We start from the raw sequence: 20,393 nt of genomic DNA on the forward strand, positions 1-20,393 counted from the left end.
ATGAGTAGTCGTTCAAGGCGTTCAGTTTTTTCTGAACATAAGTGTAAGCCATATCTCAAGGTCTTCGTACCCAGCAAGGCTACACGCTGCCTCTATTATTCCTTAAACTACTTTCCGTCAGTTTACTTGTTCTCCACCAACGGATAAGTGGGGCAATAGAGCAAACTATATTATTACCTACTGCACGTATCTTTTGCCGCCCTCTGCTAACGCTGTCACTTAGTGCCTGTTTCAACATTCCGTGAAGCGCGCAACAAAGCGTATGCTAAAAGGAAGGGGAAAAGTCGCCACAAAGCGTACACCAGTACTGCACGTGCAGAGTGCAAGTTGCGCACACTGTGTGTCTTACCCACCCAACCTCCTTGACATTTTCTGCTAGTCGAACCTAGTTAGTTGCTTTCAGCCTCTTCGCTCGGGAGTGGATGAAGAAGTGTGACGTGTACAAACAAAAGGTGAACATGCGAGATAAACAGCTTGGTCGCATCATGGACGCTGCTATCCGCGATAGCGAACGTAAGAGGCACTCAGACAAGTAACACATGTTCTCCCAAGAGTGCACAAGTACACTGCAGATGACGGTGGGACATGGAACATTGATTGTGAACTGTAAACCAAAACTGTTTTTCGTTTTGCAGGGCCGGCCGGAGTGGCCGAGCGGTTCTAGGCGCTACAGTCTGGAACTGCGCGACCGCTACGGTCGCAGGTTCGAATCCTTCCTCGGGCATGGATGTGTGTGATGTCCTTAGGTTAGTTAGGTTTAAGTAGTTCTGAGTTCTAGGAGACTGATGACCTCAGAAGTTAAGTCCCATAGTGCTCAGAGCCATTTGAACCCTTTTTTTTCGTTTTGCAAAACAGTAGTCCAGATGACTGGTAGGTTATTTCAACAGAACCAAATGAACTGATAACAGTTGTGGATTGATTGCTGACTGCATGATTGGATTAGAAATTGCGTTCATCAAATGCTGTGCAGTTCTGTTCGTATGTTCAGACAGATACCTTACAGCGGAATTTACGGAGGCCAACTGATCGACATAAAATTATAAGTGTTGTAAGTGTACTTGTCCGCTCTATTCTCATATCTTGTACCACCTACTTTTCATTTGTAATCTGATGATTCTGACAAGAATAAATATTTTTTAAAAAACACTCCTTTAAATTGACATGCTTATAAGTCTTGAATCTTTGATGATGTAAAACCAGTGACAAGAAGAGAGTTAATGTTGTGATTTCGGGCGTTCAGTCAGCTTGAGCGTCAAATGGCAGAGCGTGCGCCGGGAGTCGAACTCGGCTACAAATAACCCAGCATTATCGTCAGCCACACGAATTGCAGCCACATGTTCGGCAACATTGCCGACCCATGTTGCTCCGTAATGTTTGCGGCAATAGGGTTACATCTCCGGGCCAGATGCGTTCTTAAGCACCGGAAACTGAACGGAAGGAGCTAGTGGACGGGAGTGACGCTCTCCTGGTTTTGAATTTCACAAGGAAAAAGGTAAGAAAAATAGAAATGAAGGTTTGTTCGCTCGTTCGCTTCTAAGTAAGCTAACTGCTTCCGAAACTTCCACTCATGAACTGATGCTGGAGACATGTCTTCTCCAGAATGTTGTAATACGTTTTGGAATGTGTCGTGTAAGCAACTGGTTCGAGAATTGACGCGAGCAATACCAATATGAAAGATAGCACACCACTTACAGCAACATTGGCTACTGATGCTTCGTACAGAAATTTGACGTTCTTCTTTAAGCTATAAGGGAAAAATGGAAAAGATAAGTAAGCGTTCATTATTTCGAAAATAATCGCCGTAACCGTTAATGCATGTTGCCAAATTGTTCGAGTGCCCTGCAGAAGTTTTGCTGGGAAGTCCTTACACATCCTCCTTACAGTCCCGATCCCTCCCCACGCTATATCCATATTTCCGGAGCCATGAAGACAGATATTTTCGTCCGTCATTTCTTTCGGACAGAGTCAGACGCATGAGTCCAGTTATTGTTCTGTAGGCAACCGCAATTGTTTTCCCATGGATACATTGACAATCTTGTCTCTCATTCGATTAAACTCATTAACAGTTATCGATTGCTTTTGGTTAAGCAGTTTACTTATTTTTTCTCATTGTCTCGTTTTCATTTGACTGCCCCGTATACACTTTTCATGGATATGCACCTTGGTACCAGATGTTTGCAACGTTTTCTCGGAAGGGCTCAAGAGATTAATTACGATAGTCTGAAACAGCAGTCCACTGTTCATCTTAATATTTTCTGTGGTTCACTAGTACAGTGACAGTACTTTGAATTTCATAAACGCGATATTTTATGACCATAGTTATGTGGCGTGAAAAGCACTGTATGCAGAGACAGTAATAAAAGGCAACAAAGACACGCGACGAACCTAAAAAAAAGTTAGAAGTCTACATACATACTTTGCAAGCCACCGTATCCTGTACCACTACTAGTCGTTTCCGTTCCTGTTCCACGCGCACATGGAGCGACGGGAAAACGACTGTCTGTATGCCTCCGTATGAGCCCTAATTTCTCGTATCTTATCTTCGTGGTTTTATGGGAAATGTATAGTGGCGGCTGTAGGGTCGTTCTGCAGTACGTGCGGTCTCCTTCACAGATGATCCACACTTTCCTTCAGTTCTCCCTATAAACCGAAGTCGACCATTCCCCTTCCCTACCACAGTTCTCAAATTCTCGTTCCATTTCATATCGCTTCGCCACGTTACGCCCAGATATTTAAACGACGTGTCTGTGTCAAGCAGGGCACTACTTATGCTGTATCCGAACATTATGGGTTTGTTTTTCCTACTCATCCTCATTAACTTGTATTCTTCTACATTTAGAGTTAGCTGCCATTCATCACACCAACTAGAAATTTTGCCTAAGGCACCTTGTACCATCCTATAATGACTCATATTCGACACCTTCCAGTACAGCACAGCATCATCGGCAAACAACCACCGATTTGGCCCACCCTGTCTGCCAGATCATTTAAGTATATAGAAAGTGTTAGCGGTCCTATCACACTTCCCTGGGGCGCTCCTGACGATACCCTCGTCTCTCATGAATGCAAACCGTCGAAACGGACAACATACTGGGTTCTATTACTTAAGAAGTCTTCGAACCACTTAATATTGGAGAACCTATTCCATGAGTTCGACCTTCGTTAAGAGTTTGCAAATGCTTTTCGGAAATCTAAAAATAGGGAATCTGCCTGTTGTCCTTCCTCCATAGTTCGCTGTACATCACGTGAAGAAAGGGTAAGTTGAGTGTCACGTGACCGATGCTTTCTAAAAAACTTCTCGGTTCGAGAAAATTTATTGTATTCCAACTGAGAAGAATTTTGCGGCAAACCGATGTTTAGGATATTGGTTTGTAATTTTGCGGTTCCGTTCTTTTACCCTTCTTGCATATGTGAGTTAATAATAATAGCAATAAAATATATAAATGTGGTGATTGAAACCGGATGTGTTTATACCTCAGAGTACCGCTCCAAAACACAGCCTCACAGTTATATAATTTGAAGAAGAAAGAAAGGAAAACAATTTGGCAAATTTTAGGTCCAAAGTATGAAAATGGGATTTGGAAATTGAGAAGGGACAAGGAGGATATGAAAAACTGAGAATATAGCAGGTACAATGAGAAAACGGAGGTTTATATTTTATACCAAAATTTCATGGTTTACAGAAGTTAGGGATGGAAATAAAAGACAAAGACATAGAAAACAGGCATGAATTCAGGGAAAAGGTACAAAAACTGAACGGTTTAAAAAAAAGTCAAAAGCAGGGAGGAGGACATGAGTAGGAGAAATTCAGTAACAACAGTGAGCAAGAATGGAGAAGTATTGGTAGCCAAAAAAAGGAAAAGAATGAGTTTTTAAAATCAGATGTTTCGCGTGGTCCTGATTCGGCCAGATTCGAATAATATAGCAGTAATAATAATAATAATAATAATAATAATAATAATAATATGTTTACATAAGTAATTAGTGCATCAGTTTAGTAAAAATCCAAGAAATAGCACTTCAGAGAAGTATAGCATTTGAAAAGCATTCATCCGAAAATTTGAGTAGAATATGTGTCATGGAATTAGTTTAACGGGTAACAGTAACAAACTTGCGCAACTTTGACAGCATTATAATTTACGTGAGATAAAATTGAAGTGCGTGCTCAGCATTATCAATGTTTCACTTAGCACAATCACTGCGAACATAAGTCTGGAAACTATGACAATGTGGTTGTGTATATCAAGGGGATGCTGTCTCTTTCAGTCGTTTCCATCTAGGCTGTGCTCGGGAAGTTGCTCGATTGTGTGTGTGTGTGTGTGTATGTGTGTGTGTGTGTGTGTGTGTGTGTGTGTGTGTGTGTGTGTGAAAGAGAGAGAGAGAGAGAGAGAGAGAGTTTTAATGGAGAGTCTTTCCCTTTCTGTCTTCTCTTAAAAGCGCCCATTCACAGCCTGACTGGTCCGCCTACTCGTCCAAATCTGTGTGTGGACCGGCCACCGGCGACTGCTTGAAGGATGCTACCTGCCTGCACTGACGCAATGTGGGCTTGCAGGTATCGATTGGGGCTAGCAGGTAGAGATCTGCCAGTCAAACCAACTGGTCCGGACCACCGACACGATCGCGGATCCATCGCCGGCGGATTCGTCTGCCTGTGTTTGGGGGGCCCTTGCTGAAAATGCTATTGTTTGTAGGTTCTGCCTGTATACTTACGAACTATGTGGTTTTTATTGCTGATAGCAAGGACAGTCAGCCTGGTAATGTGCCCCATACCAGGTTGCAGTGCTGCGTGTAAGGTCGTCAGCCTATCCTCGAGGGCAGGCCCCCAGACAAGCGGCTCAGAAGTATCGTGTGTTAAATGTAGTTTGTAATTTCTAGAATTATTTGTCAGTTTCGAGACTCTTAGTTGTTTTGGTACTTCATTCTTAGACAGTTAGCTGTGGAATTTGGAAATTGATACGTGTAAAAATATAAATGCTCCTGCTGAAATGTGTTTTGGGGAGAGTCATGACAAACTCGCACCATGCCCCGTGGGTAAGTGCCCACCCGCAGACTGTGTTGTGAACGCCCCCTGCTCGCTCCGTCGCCCCCCTGCCCCCTACTATTGGACGCCGTAAATCACGGAGCGTGTAACTGGGTCCGCTGTCAGAGCACGGCCGCAGCTCTGGTGACCAGGGAGAGGATGAGCTCCGCGGTCGTAAAACGCTTGTGCCAGCGGAACAACGACAACATCGTAATCTCCGTTATTACGACCGCCGGGGCTGGCCGCTGGACAACGGCACCGGAGCGAGCAGCTAGCGGTGCTAGAGGCTAGCGAGCTGCACACACACCGCGGCTTTCCGGGTCACTCTGCCAGCGGCCCAGGGCGATAGCTATAGTGGTAGAGTGGCGATATTTTTCTACGAGGATCGTTCAGTAAGTAATGCGTAACATTTTTGTACTCAAAGTATGGTGATTTAATTCGTGATTTAAATCCACCATATCACACTACTGGCCATTAAAATTGCTACACCACGAAGATGACGTGCTACAGACGCGAAATATAACCGACAGGAAGAAGACGCTGTGATATGCAAATGATTAGCTTTTCAGAGCATTCACACAAGGTTGGCGCCGGTGGCGACACCTACAACGTGCTCACATGAGGAAAGTTTCCAACCGATTTCTCATACACAAACAGCAGTTGAACGGCGTTGCCCGGTGAAACGTTGTTGTGATGCCTCGTCTAAGGAGGAGAAATGCGTACCATCACGTTTCCGACTTTGATAAAGGTCGGATTGTAGCCTATCGCGATTGCGGTTTATCGTATCGCGACATTGCTGCTCGCGTTGGTCGAGATCCAATGATTGTTAGCAAAATATGGAATCGGTGGGTTCAGGAGAGTAATACGGAACGCCGTGCTGGATCCCAACGGCCTCGTATCACTAGCAGGCGAGATGACAGGCATCTTATCCGCATGGCTGTAACAGATCGTGCAGCCACGTCTCGATCCCTGAGGCAACAGATGGGGACGTTTGCAAGACAACCACCATCTGCACGAACAGTTCGACGACGTTTGCAGCAGCATGGGCTATGAGCTCGGAGACCATGGCTGCGGTTACCCTTGACGCTGCATCACAGACAGGAGCGCCTGCGTTGGTGTACTGAACGACGAACATGGGTGCACGAATGGCAAAACGTCAATTTTTCGGATGAATCCAGGTTCTGAGGTTCTGTTTACAGCATCACGATGGTTGCATCCGTGTTTGGCGACATCGCGGTGAACGCACATTGGAAGCGTCTATTCAAATGGTTCAAATGGCTCTGAGCACTATGGGACTCAACTTCTGAGGTCATTAGTCCCCTAGAACTTAGAACTAGTTAAACCTAACTAACCTAAGGACATCACACACATCTATGCCCGAGGCAGGATTCGAACCTGCGACCGTAGCGGTCTCGCGGTTCCAGACTGCAGCGCCTAGAACCGCACGGCCACTTCAGCCGGCGTGAACGCACATTGGAAGCGTGTATTCGTCATCGCCATACTGACGTGTCACCCGGTGTGATGGTATAGGGTGCCACTGGTTACACGTCTCGGTCACCTCTTGTTCACATTGACGGCACTTCGAACAGTGGACGTTACATTTCAGATGTGTTACGACCCGTGGCTCTACCCTTCATTCGATCCCTGCGAAACCCTACATTTCAGCAGGATAATGGACGACCGCATGTTGCAGGTCCCGTATGGGCCTTTCTGCATACACAAAATATTCGACTGTTGCCGTGGCCAGCACATTCTCCAGATCTTTCAGCAATTGAAAACGTCTGGTCAATGGTGTCCGAGCAACTGGCTCGTCACAATACGCCAGTCACTACTCTTGATGAACTGTGGTATCGTGTTGAAGCTGCATGGGCAGCTGTACCTGTACACGCCATCCAAGCTCTGTTTGACTCAACGCCCCGCCGTATCAAGGCCGTTATTACGGCCAGATGTGGTTGTTCAGGGTACTGATTTCTCAGGATCTATGCACCGGGTACTGATTTCTGAGGATCTATGCACCCAAATTGCGTGAAAATGTAATTACATGTCAGTTCTAGTATTATATATTTGTCCCATGGATATCCGTTTATCATCTACATTTCTTCTTGCTGTAGCAATTTTAATGGCCAGTAGTGTATTCCCCAATTCTTTAACCATAAAACCGTTTTCAACTTAATTTCCTTTCATATCTGTGGTCGTACGTCACCCTAATAGGAGTATGAGAGCCTATATGTCTTCGTTATAATACTCTACTGGTCGGCGTCACAACCACGTTCTTGCTGTGTCAATAACTTACCCATCATTGCTGTAGCGTTTCCTGTGGAGCCCATACTTTGAAAGATGTACATATTAGGAGACAAGTTATGAAAGATGTACATACCACGTGAAATGACATTTTTTTGGTACATTTGAGAGTTTTGTTTGGAATATTTGCCGTAAAGAGCATTAGTGAGAAGTGTCCTTTGGCTACTGGAAGTTGTACAAGTATTATTGAGCAGAGCGCGGGCGAGCGAGGGAGTCAGCAGTTGTCGGCCAAAGACAGACGGACAATGTTGAGTCCTCACATAGTGGGGAGAGCATGGATGGCGGACGTGCTGCATAGAGAATGGAATTTTATTTGAGGTGCTCCTTTATATGTAATCCAGGATTGAGGATAAAGGATGATTTTAGAGAGAAGCGTCAAGGTAATCTGCATTTCGTTTATATTCCCGTTATTATTGTAGTGTGAAGATTTAGTTGTGTCTTATAATATCAACATGTTGGTATCCATAGTGTTCAGTATACTAATTAGTTTCCTCTCATAATTGTTAGTTAAATGCATTTCATTTAAAAAAGCAAAGAGCAAATTTTACATTATTTAAATATTATGCATAAAAGTAATTCTTATGGTATATGACAGTACTGAGAAAATGTTATCGTTCATGCTGGTTCCAATTTCCTTTCTATCTCAATAAGTTGATTATGTATAATTGTAGAATACAACCTTTTTGTCATTTATAAATATTGGACCTAAATACTGCGTGGCAGCAAATCATATTTTCGGAAAAAGAACAAAAGTTTAATTTGTAAAAGTAAGATAAAGGAAGGTACGGCAGTTTGTCGTGTAGCGATTTATTTCAGAAACCTGTAATTCAGCACTTCACATTGTTGCAGTGTGCAGAAAAAGCCGAGTTACCCGTTGCAAGGTAAGAAACAGTTCTAGGACCTAACCGAACCTACTGAGATGAAATGAGAAGCACTTTTCATTAGCAAAATTTACATATAAACTCAGTAAATGCGTTTTTCTAACAGGACACTCATTTATTACGTATCAGTTAACTATTGTATGTTACTGTTTGATGAGGAAACCACTGATAAATATTCTTGATATTCAGTTTCATTTACAAGTAGTCAGATGCAGTTTACGTTAATGGATATGACAGTCATCAAAAATAATTTGCATAGTTATGTTCGTGTTTAAAAGTAGGATATGAAAGGCGATTCTAGATCAGAATCTGTAATCGGAATTTAAAAGTTATATAGTACCCAAGTAAAACGTAATAGTTGCGTCACGTTCAGTCCACGTTGCGTTACAGTAGTATAATTGTATTTAGAAAGCATCATCTTCAGTGAGCCAAAGAAGTGGAAGTCAGGAGACGTGAGATGCAGACTGTAGGACGGATTTTGAAGAATAGCCATGATCTCTTGGGCATACAGACTTGTGTGTAGCACTGTGGACACAAACACGCTGTAATCGTTTCGTAAGTGTCTCAGGTAGACTTCGGCGTGAATTGATGGAGACATCACCTGAGGCTATAAAAAGTCAGATATCATTTACAAACGCAGACAAGCTCATCATGGCGAACTGTGTTCACGGATCCATACTACAATGGGGTCGTGACTTTGGAGCATGGAGTGAGGAAGAGTTGGCGCTGTTTGCTGTATTTAGCACAAAGGTCCACATCTTGTCTACTTTCATGCTCCTCCTTTTCTGTTAGAAATGTTTTTGTGATATTGAATTTCTATAGCCTCTCTTTACATGTTCGGAACTGTAGTATTGCCGGCCGGGGTGGTCGAGCGGTTCTAGGCGCTACAGTCTGGAACCGCGCGACCGCTACGGTCGCAGGTTCGAATCCTGCCTCGGGCATGGATGTGTGTGATGTCTTTAGGTTAGTTAGGTTTAAGTAGTTCTAAGTTCTAGTGGACTGATGACCGTAGAAGTTAAGTCCCATAGTGCCCAGAGCCATTTGAACCATTTCATTTTGAACTGTAGTATTGGAGAAACGAATTGAGTGGTTCCCCAATTCCAGTGCATGATCTGCTATAAACCGGATGTTGATGCTTGTTTTACACGGTCCATTCACATTAATGTGACCACCTGTCAAAGCCTGTATGACCATCTCTAGGAAGGGATTCAGTGAGGTTCCGGAAGGTACCGGCATGGATGTAGAGCCATATCGACTTCAGTGCCGTCTGGGTATCTCGGTTGAGGATCCTTGACGCGAACAGTTCGGTCGACGTGGTCCCACAGATTCTCGATTGAATGTAAATGCGGCGACTTTGGTGGCCACGGGAGTTGTCAGTGTACTAGGGAAAAACAAACTGCGTGTAGGGGTGGACATAGTCCCCAAGGATAGATGTTTAGTTGTGTTGGTCCATTGTGCGTTCCAGAATGACGAGATCGCCTAGGGAATTCCTCGAAAACATTCCCCAGACCATAACGCTACTTGCGCGGCCTGGACCCTTCCGACGATTGTTGAAAGATGTTTACTTTCAGACGTCGCACGCAGTACACGGTTAACGGCTTCCATCATCTGAAAATGCCCCCTATCGGCACTCAGTGGACATGACTGGACCATGTAGTATTCCGCTGTTCACTTGACCACATGTGCAAGGCATTTGGTATACTTCTTCTGTGGCAAGTAGTGGGTGTTGGTCCGTTGCTAAATGAAGCAAACATCGCCAACTCTTCGGCCTATAAGTCGCATAAAAGATACGTCTGCGCGACACTGCGATCTTACGAAGCGACCTGATAATGTCACGGTCGGACCGTTGTTTGTTGAGCGTATTTGAGTTTGAAACTACTAATTGGGTCTTCATACCCTCTTATGACGTCTCCAGCGCTAGGAGACCAAAAGTTCGGCACAGAAACACGCCTTGGACCACGGCCTAAGGATGCAAATACCGGCCATGAAAGCCTGCACTGAATGAACTACAGATTTGTGTAAAGAATCAACCGGTAATCGCAAAGCCTGGTACGTATACGCTCAGTGCTGTAGAAAAATAGTGAAGTGTTTTGTTCATACTCCCTTATGTTAGCTACATACAATTCTCTTACCGGCCTTGTGACCGAGAGGTTCTAGGCGCTGCTGCTACGGTCGCGGGTTCGAATCCTGCTTTGGGCATGAATGTGTGTGATGCCCTTAAATTAGGTAGGTTTGGTTCAAATGGCTCTGGGCACTATGGGACTTAACTCCGGAGGTCATCAGTCCCCTAGAACCTAGAACTACTTAAACCTAACTGACCTAAGGACATCACACACATCCCTGCCCGAGGCAGGATTCGAACCTGCGACCGTAGCGGTCGCGCGGTTCCAGACTGTAGCGCCTAGTTAGGTTTAAGTAGTTCTAAGTCTAGGGAACTGATGACCTCAGATTTTAAGACCCATAGTGCTTTGAACCATTTGAACAAGTCTCTACTCATGTCGCGTGCCAATTACTTATTCATTTCGGCATAACTATTCATCACAACTCTTTTCTGTATATACAGCTAGAGGAAGTACCTACCGCAGACTTAAATTCAGAAAACCACCACGACCAACACAAGCTATGCCTCGTGTATATGATATGTACAAAGAATGTAAAGAAGTTTGGGAGAAATTTCTTCCAGCAAGTTCTCGTCTTATTACTGAGCCTACTAAATGGACTTGGTGTTCCCAGGAAATAGTGAGTAGTTTTGAATCGGTTCCGTACTGAGTATGGATGCTGTGGTGCTTGTTTGAATAAATGGGGATCAAGGGATACCCCGGCGTGCGACTGTAGGATTTCTGTGTGCGAAATACGCAGCACGTGATCGAAGAGTGTTTATTACGAAAAATTCATGGTGGTCTCAATGAACTGCTTTTGGTGACACCAAGATCTGTGGACTGGATAAGAGTTCTCAGGGTGTCTACGACCCGGGAGATCCGGGAAAAACCCGGGAATTTTTTCATCCGGGAGAAAACCGGGAAAAACCCGGGAATTTTTTTGAAATCCGGGAATTTTTTCATTGTTTTTGTTCTCAGCTAAATTTTTGGTACTTTGACTGGTAAGAACCAATACTCTAACAAAGGATATTACTGTATCCTGCTACTGCAGAATAATACTGCAGCTATAAAACATGAACGAGAGAAAAAACTAAAATAAAACTTAAATTGCAAAGGAAATGCGCCATATACAGCAACAGAACACAGGGCTCATACAAGCGTCTGCCAACAGCAAAATGTGTCAAACGCTTTAGTAAGACTATGCAGTGCTTCGTAACAACAAATTGCCTCCGATGTGCATGACGTCACAACTGTTAACATTAGATTTGTTTTAGCAGTTACGAGATGGATCATGCGCATGCGCAGTTGAGTAGTATCTTCTTCCGCTTCTGGCTACAGAAAAAAAAGGCAGCTAGGTGCTACTGGTAAAAATTTTACTGGCGCAGCAGCCCTGGATCTAGGAGTGTGGGGGAGGGGGGGGGGGAGGCAAATTCATATAAAACTTGTTTCACAAAGCGCCTAGCATCCACCGCACGTTGGTCTATCGATTATTCGTATGACATTGAAACATGTCCCTGTCGGTTTGTGAACATTGTTGAACACATTCTGAGTTGATTTCTGAATGAATCATAAGTTGATTTGTTACGTGATGTCTCTGTCAGTGGAATCCTCGTCACATCTAGAAATAAACTTTCCTGCAGACAAAGGGGGCTATACGAGCTGAGCAGAGCATAGCCAAATGAAAGAAAGCCAACCACTGTCTGATTATGTGGTTGATAGGGTTTGCGAATGATGAGCGTTGTTACGATTACCAGCGAAATCCATATATTCAGACTACCAGAGTGCGAATAAACGACTAACAGGAACAACAGGTAAGAAAGATTACGTATTATCTTCTCAATGTATCCGAGAAAATGAAATTTCACAGAAAATCTATGGCCAGATCGCAATACTAGCAAGGGCCAGTTCTACAGTCTCCGGCTAGCAGCCGCTTTAAGGTCTATTCTGGAAGTAGCGCGGAAAACGCGTTGTACGAACACGTAACAATGTCTAACCGGAGAATAATCGCGGGATAACTAAACTGGTGATTCTGGCAGAGTTGTCAAGTTAACCGGCGAATAAGCTTTGACATTGGCAGGAATAGATGCGGAATTAGTGATGACAACATTGTTAGAACGAGGAAGGAGAAGAAACGGATACATCACACAAATTATGGAAGAATAAGACGATTCCAAATCTCTATAAAAATTTCGCACTACTAATTTTCGGTCTCATGCTTGAGAAACTGGAGCGTATGAATGAAGTGTAAAACTATTTCCTAACGTAAAGCTTTTTGCTTGTAGTAGGCCTAATAGGCATTTGATATTGGTACTTTGTGAATTATAATCTGCCGTCTTATAAAAACGACCATTTCTGCCAAAACGGTCTCGTTTATTTGGCGTGTGTTACAATTGCTGCAGTATTATAAAGGCCTATTTTGTTTTATCTCGCAGACAGTGACAAAATATAGGTAATGAGGTTGAGAAACCACACCAGTCTTGGGCCTATTTGTAATTACAGCGTTTTCAGTATTAGACAGCGAAATTTCGATTTTTCATGTGGCCGGCCGGAGTGGCCGTGCGGTTCTAGGCGCTACAGTCTGGAGCCGAGCGACCGCTACGGTCGCAGGTTCGAATCCTGCCTCGGGCATGGATGTGTGTGATGTCCTTAGGTTAGTTAGGTTTAAGTAGTTCTAAGTTCTAGGGGACTGATGACTTCAGCAGTTAAGTCCCATAGTGGTGAGAGCCATTTGAACCATTTTTCATGTAGCAGAACGTTTTACGAACTTTGATGAGGTAACAGATCCTTTCGCAGAAAGCTGTAGCAAGATTAGGCAGAAAAAAAATCTAGGAGCTAAGAATTGAAGAAATGTGTACTGTCTTGCTTGTCTCTTCTCTTTACTGGCTTTATGTTTCCTATACTTAATTTTATGTCACACAAAGCGGCAAGTTGTTAGCTAATATGGAATAAAGAGTGCAAATTTTCTGAAGAGTTTTTTTTTTTCTTAAAAAAAAAAGAGGGGCAGGATGTCAAACCGGCAGACTGGAAGCAGGAGAGGCACCATAGGACATTTTAATTTCCGCTGTCCTGAATATAGTTTGATGGCATCCAGTACAAAATATACACGTTTCAATTCCACAGACCGAAATACAGTGAGGTGCGATAGAAGAATGCTGTGTGAAGAGGAGTGGCGCTGCACTTTGGCACACTTAAGGTCAGATAACATGTCTTACAATTCCTCGGACACGTATGTTTTATGTATCAGAGTCTTCAGAAAGATGTGCGCTACAAAATGAACGTATTTTTCAAAATTCGATTTTTTAAATTTTTGACGTCCTATCTCAAACGTTCGAGGGACGCCACTATCTTCTATTGCCCCGGTTCGGAAATATCGTAGATACGGGTCTGATGCGCAGAGCAGTCTGAGTTATAATAGGGAAGCGGATAGTCTCCATGTGACCCGTGTTTACATTTAGTGATTTTTGCTGTTTCCTCTTTGTCTACTGCACTCACGTCAAATGAAAACAAAATTGATTTCTTTGGCCGGGAGCTGTCATGTGAATTAAAATACATTCACATAATTACGAATGGCTAAAATACGTTATTAGTTTCAGATTTTATTTCATTTCCACCTTTCTGACAGTCAAGCATTAATTGCCATGCAGAACAATGAAGTTATTTTTATCGGTTTGCTGAAGAAATTTCTTTTAGTAATCTTTTCCGCTGAGGCAGTCAATATACACTCCTGGAAATTGAAATAAGAACACCGTGAATTCATTGTCCCAGGAAGGGGAAACTTTATTGACACATTCCTGGGGTCAGATACATCACATGATCACACTGACAGAACCACAGGCACATAGACACAGGCAACAGAGCATGCACAATGTCGGCACTAGTACAGTGTATATCCACCTTTCGCAGCAATGCAGGCTGCTATTCTCCCATGGAGACGATCGTAGAGATGCTGGATGTAGTCCTGTGGAACGGCTCGCCATGCCATTTCCACCTGGCGCCTCAGTTGGACCAGCGTTCGTGCTGGACGTGCAGACCGCATGAGACGACGCTTCATCCAGTCCCAAACATGCTCAATGGGGGACAGATCCGGAGATCTTGCTGGCCAGGGTAGTTGACTTACACCTTCTAGAGCACGTTGGGTGGCACGGGATACATGCGGACGTGCATTGTCCTGTTGGAACAGCAAGTTCCCTTGCCGGTCTAGGAATGGTAGAACGATGGGTTCGATGACGGTTTGGATGTACCGTGCACTATTCAGTGTCCCCTCGACGATCACCAGTGGTGTACGGCCTGTGTAGGAGATCGCTCCCCACACCATGATGCCGGGTGTTGGCCCTGTGTGCCTCGGTCATATGCAGTCCTGATTGTGGCGCTCACCTGCACGGCGCCAAACACGCATGCAACCATCATTGGCACCAAGGCAGAAGGGACCCTCATCGCTGAAGACGACACGTCTCCATTCGTCCTTCCATTCACGCCTGTCGCGACACCACTGGAGGCGGGCTGCACGATGTTGGGGCGTGAGCGGAAGACGGCCTAACGGTGTGCGGGACCGTAGCCCAGCTTCATGGAGACGGTTGCGAATGATCCTCGCCGATACCCCAGGAGCAACAGTGTCCCTAATTTGCTGGAAAGTGGCGGTGCGGTCCCCTACGGCACTGCGTAGGATCCTACGGTCTTGGCGTGCATCCGTGCGTCGCTGCGGTCCGGTCCCAGGTCGCCGGGCACGTGCACCTTCCGCCGACCACTGGCGACAACATCGATGTACTGTGGAGACCTCACGCCCCACGTGTTGAGCAATTCGGCGGTACGTCCACCCGGCCTCCCGCATGCCCACTATACGCCCTCGCTCAAAGTCCGTCAACTGCACATACGGTTCACGTCCACGCTGTCGCGGCATGCTACCAGTGTTAAAGACTGCGATGGAGCTCCGTATGCCACGGCAAACTGGCTGACACTGACGGCGGCGGTGCACAAATGCTGCGCAGCTAGCGCCGTTCGACGGCCAACACCGCGGTTCCTGGTGTGTCCGCTGTGCCGTGCGTGTGATCATTGCTTGTACAGCCCTCTCGCAGTGTCCGGAGCAAGTATGGTGGGTCTGACACACGGGTGTCAATGTGTTCTTTTTTCCATTTCCAGGAGTGTATTTGAAACAAAGGGTTTAATTTCAAACTATTGGCTAGTTTCAACTGTTCGGAGCATTTCAAGTGCACGTTTTCATCCCCTAGAACGTATGGCCTTATGCCATAACAAAGAACCAGACATGAGATAACAAAGTACTGGTACCCAAGGAAATTTACATCCTGACACAACATTGAAAAGCTTAATATAAGATCGATGCCTACTTCACTGGGAATCTGGGACTCATTTAAAAATCAGCTCTTTGATGACGAGCTACTTAAGAATTTATAGCCCAGAAGATCATACTTTTATGTCGTTATTAAAAAATTTACTGGTACATTTGTGTGATGTATCTTAAAATGTAATACGTGCATAAAAGCCTAACATTATATGTGAAAGCTTCTCTTGCAGCGTATTGCCCTTAGAGATCAATATTATATGTGAAAGCTTTGTTTTTCTTGTAGGAACATTATATACAGGGTTATTACAAATGATTGAAGCGATTTCACAGCTCTACAATAACTTTATTATTTGAGATATTTTCACAATGCTTTGCACACACATACAAAAACTCAAAGAGTTTTTTTAGGCATTCAAAATGTTCGATATATGCCCCTTTAGTGATTCGGCAGACATAAAGCCGATAATCAAGTTCCTCCCACACTCGGCGCAGCATGTCCCCATCAATGAGTTCAAAAGCATCGTTGATGCGAGCTCGCAGTTCTGGCACGTTTCTTGGTAGAGGAGGTTTAAACACTGAATCTTTCACATAACCCCACAGAAAGTCGGGAGAGCGTGGAGGCCATGACATGAATTGCTGATCATGATCTCCACCACGACCGATCCATCGGTTTTCCAATCTCCTGTTTAAGAAATACCGAACATCATGATGGAAGTGCGGTGGAGCACCATCCTGTTGAAAGATGAAATCGGCGCTGTCGGTCTCCAGTTGTGGCATGAGCAATTTTCCAGCATGTCCAGATACACGTGTCCTGTAACGTTTTTTTTTTTTTTTTGCAGAAGAAAAAGGGGCCGTAAACTTTAAACCGTGAGATTGCACAAAACACGTTAACTTTTGGTGAATTGCGAATTTGCTGCACGAACGCGTGAGGATTCTCTACCGCCCAGATTCGCAAATTGTGCCTGTTCACTTCACAATTAAGAAAAAATGTTGCTTCATCACTGAAAACAAGTTTCGCACTGAACGCATCCTCTTCCATGAGCTGTTGCAACCGCGCCGAAAATTCAAAGCGTTTGACTTTGTCATCGGGTGTCAGGGCTTGTAGCAATTGTAAACGGTAGGCTTCTGCTTTAGCCTTTTCCGTAAGATTTTCCAAACCGTCGGCTGTGGTACGTTTAGCTCCCTGCTTGCTTTATTCGTCGACTTCCGCGGGCTATGCGTGAAACTTGCCCGCACGCGTTCAACCGTTTCTTCGCTCACTGCAGGCCGACTCGTTGATTTCCCCTTACAGAGGCATCCAGAAGCTTTAAACTGCGCATACCATCGCCGAATGGAGTTAGCAGTTGGTGGATCTTTGTTGAACTTCGTCCTGAAGTGTCGTTGCACTGTTATGACTGACTGATGTGAGTGCATTGCAAGCACGACATACACTTTCTCGGCTCCTGTCGCCATTTTGTCTCACTGCGCTCTCGAGCGCTCTGGCGGCAGAAACCTAAAGTGCGGCTTCAGCCGAACAAAACTTTATAATTTTTTCTACGTATCTGCAGTGTGTCGTGACCATATGTCAATGAATGGAGCTACAGTGAATTTATGAAATCGCTTCAATCATTTGTAATAGCCCTGTATATTAATTTAAACCAATAACTTTTCCTGTTCGTGTGTTCGCGCTACTTAACAGTGATGTTGCTTTTGGCTGACTACACCACGTGTCCGAAGCTCTAAATATACGCTGTCATCGGCTGGCGAGATCACGTGACATGAACTATGACTGTCTTACAAATACGCATCGCAATTTCGATTTCAATGCTTCGGAAAGTAACAGACGATGCTTGGTGGAGTTCGAATTTATACTTTCGTAATACGAAAATATGCAGCGTACATGTTACTGCACATCAAACATCTTTCCAAAAGGTGTTTCGTTTTCTAAAGCGCCGGGAAATTCTACACGCGTGTATAAAACCATAACCATTCACAGGATTGATAAGTTATACAGGTCTGAGAGAAAATATACTGTCAATTAACAGGGGCCGGCCGAAGTGGCCGTGCGGTTAAAGGCGCTGCAGTCTGGCACCGCGAGACCGCTACGGTCGCAGGTTCGAATCCTGCCTCGGGCATGGATGTTTGTGATGTCCTTAGGTTAGTTAGGTTTAACTAGTTCTAAGTTCTAGGGGACTAATAACCTCAGCAGTTGAGTCCCATAGTGCTCAGAGCCATTTGAATTAACAGGGAAAAACTATGTTTCCACCCGGGAGAAAGTGTATTTTTAACCGGGAAATCCGGGAATTTTTTTTCCTTGTCCACGTATACACCCTGGTTCTAGATAATTAGTTATAAAATTGTTGTGTGTTTGTTTATATTATGTAGTTTTTAATGTTGTTTAACGATTTATGTATGAAGTCTTTAAACAAGAATGTAAAATGATCCTGTAAGCAATACGAATAGTAATAATACCCTATATACTCATACCAGACCTCCTCCGTATCTGTGTGGTCAGTGTAGATAAAGGAGGACAGGGGTTCAATTCCCGGTACTGTATAGGATTTTTCCTTGGTGGGAGGACTGGTAAAGGGTTTACTCGTGATGCCAGTTGAGGAGCTGCTTGAATGAGAAGTAGCGGCTGCAAATTCTGGAAAGTCGGCAGAGCGATCGGAAGAGCATAATGCTGATCAAATGAGCGCCAGCGATACCGCTAATGTTGGAACACGCCGCAGGAAGGTTCCCTCGGCGACAGAATGGGATGGCGTGGGTGGCGGTTGCGGTGCTGTAGCAGCGATGCGTTGGCTGACGCTCCGCGCGGAAAGAGACAGCGATGCGACGAGCCGCGGCACGTGGCTCTGGATCGAAGCCGCCGGTCTCAAAATAGTGGCGCTTCTGCATAAACACGGCCGGACGAGCGAGGACTGTCACTTGTAGAAAAACAAGCGGCCGCCTCGTGTGATGTGATGTGATGCGATGCGATGCGACGCGACGCGATGTGACGCTGGGCTCCGCAGGCATTAAAAGCGCCATCTGGCCGCCTCCGGAAGCGTGTCGCTGTTTGTGTTTGTGCTGGCCGCGTACACCGGCCGAGCGCTGGTCTGCGCAGTGTAAACAGTCCAGGAATATCGCCGCCGCTGCCGGCTACGCAGCGCCCGTCTGGGCGGCGCGAAGGAGGCGGGAACGCCAGTTCGTGTGGCCTCTCGTTCTAAATTAAACGGGACCTCTTCGCACTCTAGGACTAAACGGAGGACGCGGTTGTCAGCAGGACGCTGGGCTGCACCACCAATGGAAGACACGGTCAGGTAAAATAGTGGCCAGCAACAAGAAGTTTTAGATACCTAGGATCCACAGTCGCTGCTGATGGAATTACAGTTAGAATCAACTTAAGCTGGAACGATCACATACATAATGTTGTGGGAAATACAAAGCAAAGGCCGGCCGATGTGGCCGTGCGGTTCTAGGCGCTTCAGTCTGGAACCGCGTGACCGCTACGGTCGCAGGTTCGAATCCTGCCTCGGGCATGGATGTATGTGATGTCCTTAGGTTAGTTAGGTTTAAGTAGTTCTAAGTTCTAGGGGACTAATGACCACAGATGTTAAGTCCCATAGTTCTCAGAGCCATTTGAACCATTTTTGAACCATTTTTTTGTCGGAGGACATCGAAAAAGTTAGAAGAAGAGCAACTTGTTGAGTAATATCGTTAAATAGGGGAGGTAGTGTCACGGATATGATTAGCGAGTTGGGGTGGCAGTCATTAAAACAAATGCGATTTTCTTTGCAGCGAGACCTGTTCACGAAATTACAATCTGCACAATTCTCCTCTAAATGCGAAAATATTTTGTTGATATCCACTTATAGTGGCAGAAATGATCACCTTGCTAAAATAACAGAAATTAGAGGTCACAGGGAAACGTCAAGTGTTTGTTTTTTCCGCGCGCAGTTGGAGATTGGAACGGTAGGGAAATAGCGTGAAAGTGTTTCTATGAACCCTGTGTCAGGCACTTAAGTGAGAATTGCAGAGTGGTCGTGTAGCTGTAGATGGAAATTTCAGAGTAGTAATCTGTAACCGCCTGTGAGCAACACATAGCTCAAACAGCGTTCTGTGACTGGCGTACTTTGTGATCGGAATACTCCAACCAGGCACAAGTCGAACGTATACCGACCTGTAATCCGTTCAGTTGCATTCTATGGTGCTGCCCTTCAGCAAAAGACATGGGACAACGACTTGCTGTCATGGAAACAGCGAGAATGAGATGGACATCTGGTTTAACAGTGAACTGTTGTTCAAATGGCTCTGAGCACTATGGGACTAAACATCTGTGGTCATCAGCCCCCTAGAACTTAGAACTACTTAAACCTAACTAACCTAAGGACATCACACACATCCATGCCCGAGGCAGGATTCGAACCTGCGACCGTAGCAGTCGCGCGGTTCCGGACTGAGCGCCTAGAACTGTTGTTGTGATCTTCAGTCCTGAGACTGATTTGATGCAGCTCTCCATGCTACCCTACCTGTGCAAGCTTCTTTATCTCCCAGTACTTACTGCAACCTACATCCTTCTGAATCTGCTTAGTGTATTCGTCTCTTGGTCTCCCTCTTTCATGTCGCAGATGATGAAGCTCGTAAGTTATATGGAGAAGCACCAGTAGTAGAGAAGATGAGAGGCAGCCATCTACAATGATATGGTTCTTAGAGGAGACGCAACAACAGTGGCAAAAACTGGTTTAAGTTTGATAGTAAATGGTAAACGGGCAGTAGAACAACCTAGGTGGCCATGGATTGACACCCTGCACAAGGAACTCAAGATCTCAGAC

General features: G+C 45.0%; 1 protein-coding gene across 3 annotated transcripts in view; it reads left to right on the top strand.

The window, feature by feature from the left end:
- Positions 1-20,393, top strand: part of LOC124802513 (mesocentin-like) — a 629,570-nt gene that overhangs the window by 90,001 nt on the left and 519,176 nt on the right. The window lies entirely within an intron of this gene.

This window comes from Schistocerca piceifrons, chromosome 6 (genome assembly GCF_021461385.2).
Source record: "Schistocerca piceifrons isolate TAMUIC-IGC-003096 chromosome 6, iqSchPice1.1, whole genome shotgun sequence".
NCBI lineage: Eukaryota > Metazoa > Arthropoda > Insecta > Orthoptera > Acrididae > Schistocerca > Schistocerca piceifrons.